We start from the raw sequence: 6,895 nt of genomic DNA on the forward strand, positions 1-6,895 counted from the left end.
CCAAATATGAATTATGACGTCTAGTAAGGCTGTTTTAATTTTTTTTTCTAAAATAGCCTTAATTGCCAGACGTCATAATTATTTGGACTAGACTGGAGTGAGTCCCTTCTTAAGCAGTCAGTGGGCCTCCTCCTCTAAAAATTCCTGGACCCGCCACTGCAATGCATCGAGAACTCCCGCATCCGGGATATGCATATACGTTCAGTGTTAATGGACGTCATACTAAACTCCGAATTATACACAGGAAACTAAAATAATAAATGAAATGTCTTGTATTCCGGTTAAAAGCTCATAAGAGCTTATCAAAGGTTGTCTTTGATTTTATACCGCCTGTCTGCCGACTCTTAATGAAGCTTATTTATTCATTTATTACGCACCATGGTATAAATCATTTAAAAACAACTTTATGTCGGTTGGAACAAATCAAGAGTCGAGATTTTGTAGATCACCAAAATAAATATCAATAGATCTAGAAGATAGCCTTATGTTGATACATACTGAAAGATGGGACTAGTATACTAACCTTAGGCTTTATATTATGTCCAACAGAAAAGCATCTATACGTCTATAATTTAATTTTGGACGTAACGCGTATTCTGATTGGCTGACATTATTTTGTTATGAGCCCATAGACATAATTTAATCATGTGACCGTGACGTCATCAACGTTTTTTTCATGGTTTTCTACGGTTTAAAAAGGAATATAGAATTAAATTATAAGCCAATGACTGTAATATTTTTTCTGTCTATTCGAAATAACATAAAAAATGTGGTGCACACTGTAAATAAACCGCTACGCGCGTTATTCAGTGTACACCAAATTTTTTATGTTATTTCTTCATAGACAGAACAAATCTTACAGTCATTCCTTAAATAGATATTGATAAACATTTTGACGGGAATTTTACATTTCAAATTAATCATGTATGTAAAAGCATAAGTTCTCGAGTCGTATTGCACTTTTATCAAGAAATCATTTTTATGCTTTTATTCTGTCATTATTTGAGTTTTGTTGTTCAATATCGTATTGAAGGTGGATTTCAAAGAATTGTAACTGGATGTAGAAATGTAAACAGATATTGGTAGGATTATATTGGTGAATATGACTGCTTTTCTGCATGTGGGACGTTTCTAGTTTATGTATATATATATGTGTTTTTGAAGAGGATGGTCACTGTCACTGCTAACGTATTCTAGAATGGATCATCTTACTAGGGATACACATGACTGACGTTTTATATTCATCGGACATTTAAGTTCGCTGTATAAAGCCCAATGTCAGTTTTTTTTTTACTCTGTAGGGATATTTCCGATCGATGTTTTCGGTCATTTCAGAGATATCTTATCTTTAAGATAAGATATTTTATGGGTTTAAAATCCAAAATTATACTGGATGGATACCAAGACAACAAACATTGGTTATACGTATGCATAAACATTCAAGCATCTATCTGGCCACATTTATCATAAACAGGCATTGTATATTTAAAATGATATCCGCTCCAGTGTTAAACGAAAATATTGTTACAATTGTAATAAATGTATATTATCTTTGAAAGGAGGTGGTACGTACCACAAAGCTTTTTAGTACTCTATAATTGTACATGTCGTTTATGAATTTTACAATAATTCTAATTATATCAGTCTCGGCACACGTATAGAAAAAAAATATTGCTTCATGATCCTTCATTAGTCATATTTAAAAAAAAAAAAAAAAAAAGGAGGAGGAACTATTTCACTAATTTTGGAAAACAATTGTTCTCTAATTGTATCTAGTTTTATACATTTTAAAGATAAATGAAGTTTATCTTCTACTTCTAACAGTCACAAAGGACAAATTATTTCTTCTACAGAGTGTTTTGTGTGACGAACTTTCTTGTGCGAATGACTAGAGCTATTACTTTTCTATCAATATTTAACAATAGTTTTCCAATTTATAATTTTCTGTAAGCTTTCTATATGTTCTGATCTTATTACCGTGCAATGATTTATCATCACAAAAAAACCCGTTTCCTTTAAATATAAAGATATATATCATTAAGTTTGGTATGAAGTGAATGTAATAAACTCCTTTTTGAAATAGTATAATGATTTTCCCAAACATGTGAAAAATTTAATGTAGCAAGTAACTGTTCAATGTTTTTGTCAAATTCATTGGTAAAGTGTTATAGATAACTTCACTATGGATTGTGATCGACTTTTCAAAGGCTGTGGCCCTTAGTTTCATATTGGCAGATTATTTGTTGTCATCCAGTTATTATACGCGGTCTAAAACATTTGGAGGCATTACATACCATTTGCCATTTATTGGTCCAGTTGACTATGATGGTCATGTCCCGCTAGAATTGCAGACAATGGTTCGTTGATATATTAACAGCTACATAATATTAGGCTATCATCTGCAAATAATCTATAACTGAAGATTGCATGCCAATACCTATATATATATATATATGTCTTTGATAGAAAAAAAAGGAACATAAACGGTCCAAGCATTATGCCCCTCGATGCGCTAGATTAATGTACAAATGCGGACTTGTCCCTTTTCTATAGTACATTCTTTTGCCTATAGACTTCAGTCATACGTGGATTTTCTCTCTGACTCTAAGAGATTTATTCTACGAAGGAGTCTGTTAAAAAGTAATTTGTTGGGTAGCGTTGTCAAAACCTTGCTGATTACAGGTATACATAAGTTGCTATTAAAGTCATCTAAATACTTGCTTATTTCTTCAACTGTAAATATAAAAGAGAGGCGAAAGATGTCAAAACTTCATTCACAGAATAGCTAAATGAATATTTACAGTCCGATGGAACCTATAACATTTACTCGTCATAATGACTTGTTTAATCAAATCATTAGTCTGTAATTGGTTTGTTTATTCAACAATTGTCTGATGATTGTGAGCTAAGGTAATGCCATTAGTAATCACTTAATTAAATAAAATCCTGATTAATTAAAGTTACGCAATCAATTTCAATTTCAATTCTTTAGCATAAGCATAAAAGATTTATTTAAAGTCGGTTATACATATAACAATACAACATTAGCTCTGTAGAGCTTTTTTCCGACATACATATAAGACAAGCACAATACATAAAACACATAAAACCTGAAGCACATCATTTTATTATTTTTATTATTACTTTTAGCACATTATGCTTATCAGTGCAATAAATGTAAATACATTTTTTATACCACAATAATCAACAAGGTCTTTATAGATGTCGAGGTCTAACATGTTGGTCACATGAAAAAGCCAGCATTGTGATATTAAAAATCCACTGCATGCTATCTTCTCTTTTATAGAAAGGATTCGGCAAATCAAACAACATTTCTCAATTTGAGAAAGGAGTAGGTCCGGTAAGGGCCGATTTGGGCCTCAAATTGCAGGTTCATCTATTCAAGTTTAAATATGAAAAATCTATTAAATATGAAAAAAAACGTCGCTTTTCAGATATTTTTTGTTAAAAATGAAAGTGGCCGCATCCGTGTTCATCCTCAACCTTTATATATATATGTTATGTATTATTATCATTAAGCATGACTTAATGATGCTAGTTCCCGATATATGTGCAGTGTACTGCGAAAAACAGCCCATATATATTTATGTAGCAGAAGCATTCTTCTTTCTAAAAGATTACATTTTCACAATTTTGTAAAACTGTTATATGTTGGGGCCAAAAAAAGGGTCTTACTGAACCTACTCCTTTTGAGAACTTAAAAATAAATAAAGTGTGTATGTATCAGCTCAGGGGTCGGCTTGTACCGTATTATTTTATATTCGTTTTAATATAATTATACCAAATTATCTTGAAAACTTTTAATAAAAACTCTATCAACCTAGTTGTTTTATACTCATCTATTTTTCAAAGTCCTTTTTTTTTTTTTTTACCGTAAACCTTTTACGTTATAATAAAAATCATACACATTTAGGAATTACAATTAATATACTAGTATATATTTTTAATATTTTTGTTCCTTATAAAAATATTTTTTGTTGGGGCCGGATCAACTTTACATTTGGGCCGGATCGACTTTACATTTGGGCGGATCGACTTTACATTTGGGCCGGATCGACTTTACATTTGGGCCGAATCGACGTGGGGCCGGATCGATGTGGGACGGATCGACTCGGGCCGGATCGACGTGGGGCCGGATCGATCCGAAAGCATAGTTTTGATCTATTTCCTTTCTTTAAAAAGGTAGTTACATTTACTGTCGTCCAATCGTTCAGGCCAGTCTTGTTTGTGTATAATGATATTTCAAATATATATATCGGATACTTACGGTGATATAATATCTGTTGTTTCTTTTTAACATTTTAACGATTGACAACATATTTGTTACGTTTGGAGGACGTGTTTGTCAACAGACTGTCTGCATTCCCATAGGAACCACTTCTGCCCTTTTTCTTTCCGACTTGTTTTTTTTTATTATCACGAGGCTGATTTCATACAGGAACTTCTTAGTCAGAAAGATAAAAGTAAGTAATATCCTTTAACTTTACTTTCCGCTATATAGATGATGTTCTCTGAGTCTCACAAAATAAGTCAAAATTTGTGTCAATGTTGTTGAACGCATCTATCCAATCGAACTAGAGATAAAGGATACAGCAGATAAGGTTCAGTTGACCTAATATTTTGACTTTCTTTTAGAAATTGACAGTGATAGTAATAAATGAGGATGTTTTCGTGGTTCTCTTGCAATCGCCCAAGTATATAGAGTCCCGGGTATAACTTAAGATAGAGCAACAGAGATATAGGGTCGTTTCCAGGATATTTGAAAGAGGGGGCGTAGGAAACAATCTTTTGCCGGGTGGAGCGAGGTGTTTTTTTTTTTATCTTTTGGGTCTAAAAAACATGAAATAATTGTGAAGTGCACTTATGGAATGGTTCCTGACTTGGAGCATGTAGTGTATACTTTATAGTTTAAGTTTCAGAGTTTGATATTTTTTATGCCGAATTATCTCAATTAATTGTCTATGGTATATAAAAATGATTGGATGGATCTTAACAGCAGTAGACCAATAAAAAATAGTCCTAGGCCAGGATTTGTGAACGGGAGACGTAATTCCAGTTGCCCTGGTATAGGGTCAATGTGAAAGGTCAGAAGCTCCTGGATTTCAACAATTTAGAATCAAATTATGAAGTATTATAACAGACTCCATGATACAAATTGATGTAAAAAGTCTGCCTTCGGATCATTCAAATTATGTATAATTGATTAACAAATCTTTGGAAGCAGTTGTAAATTCAGTAAAAAGGTTATTACATGTAGTATATGAAATGGGCATAAAATTAAAAATTATTTTTTGACGAGAGCTTTTTCTGAACTTTTCATATTATATTTTGTTAGAATATACCTTTTCACTGTTTTTGGTCTGTAATTGGAAAATGATGTTTGTGCTGTATTAATACCCCGATTTACCAAGAAATTCGTTAAAGCATGCACACGTATAAAAAATGCGTTTTTATGATATCCAACGCAATAATAGGCTTGGACATTGTTTTCAATTTAGTAGATATAAAAACATAAGGTATGGGTACCAATGAGACAACTCCCCATCCAAGTCACAATTTATAAAAGTAAATTTAACCCAGTAGGTCAAAGTTTGGTCTTCATTATCAACACCGAGCTTTGGAACACACCGAGCAGCAAGATATAAAGGGCCCCAAAATGACTAGTGTAAAACCATTCAAACGGGAAAACCAACAAACGGTCTAAATCATATAAAAAACGGAAACGAGAAACAATACTTATGAACCACATCAACAAACGTCATGCAACTTCTGAATATCAGATTTCTGACTTAGTACTGGGACTATTATTTGTCCAAGCTTAGGACGGGTGCAAACAATTACAGCGGGTTTAAACGACGGTTTTAATGCTACCAAACATCAGCAGTCACCCTTACTCTGAAACAATAGTGTCATGAACATTATTTTTATAATACCCCGTTCTAGATAGTCATTATATCTCAGTGACCCCTTCCAATGCAAGGTGAAAAAAAACATAACCACATTTCAGACAATTTAGCTGAAAATGCAACCTCGTTTGTCGGAACATACGCGGTATCATATATATCGTGAGTATCGCCCGGGTAGATATAGAATGGCCATTAGGGAAGTGTCACACAAAACAACCATATAATGGTTTTACGCTAGTAATTTTGGGGCCCTTTATAGCTTGTTGTTCGGTGTGAGCCAAGGCCCCGTGTTGAAGGCCGTACTTTAATGGTTTACTTTTTAAATTGTTATTTGGATGGAGAGTTGTCTCATTGGCACTCACACCACATCTTTCTATATCTATGTAGATTTACTTACCGTTTTGCCCAACGGTTGTTTAAAAAGGTGTCCAATTCACCCATCGGGTGGGGAAATCAATATAAAAAGAAACCAGAGTATGTGTTTAATAATATTAATTGTCATATTCAATACAATATAAGCAGATGACGATATATATATATATATTTAAAGGTCACATGATACGCCCATTATACGCCAGACCTGAGACTACTATAACACATGTTATAGTAGTCTCAGGCCAGACTTACTTGGACCCGCCGCGGCCTGATATATTTTTATTACCCAGGGAAACCTCGAAAACGCAATTGTACAACTAATGTCTGATAATATTTAAATTTTTCAACGGACTCATTTAGATTTGGATTCTATTAAAAGGTAAAGAATTCAAGATGCTTCACAATAAAAAAAATTCAATCATTCTATACAATATATATGACATGAATGCTACATAACTTGGTCCTGAAAGCAAAACAAAGAAAGAGAATGCTTTCTAATTTTAAATTGTTAATTACGAAATATATTAACCTTACATTTAGTAGATTCAAAATCTGAAACCATGGGAAAAAATAAAAAAATTTAAAGTCTGATT

This window comes from Mytilus trossulus, chromosome 2 (assembly GCF_036588685.1).
Source record: "Mytilus trossulus isolate FHL-02 chromosome 2, PNRI_Mtr1.1.1.hap1, whole genome shotgun sequence".
NCBI classification, from domain to species: Eukaryota; Metazoa; Mollusca; class Bivalvia; order Mytilida; family Mytilidae; genus Mytilus; species Mytilus trossulus.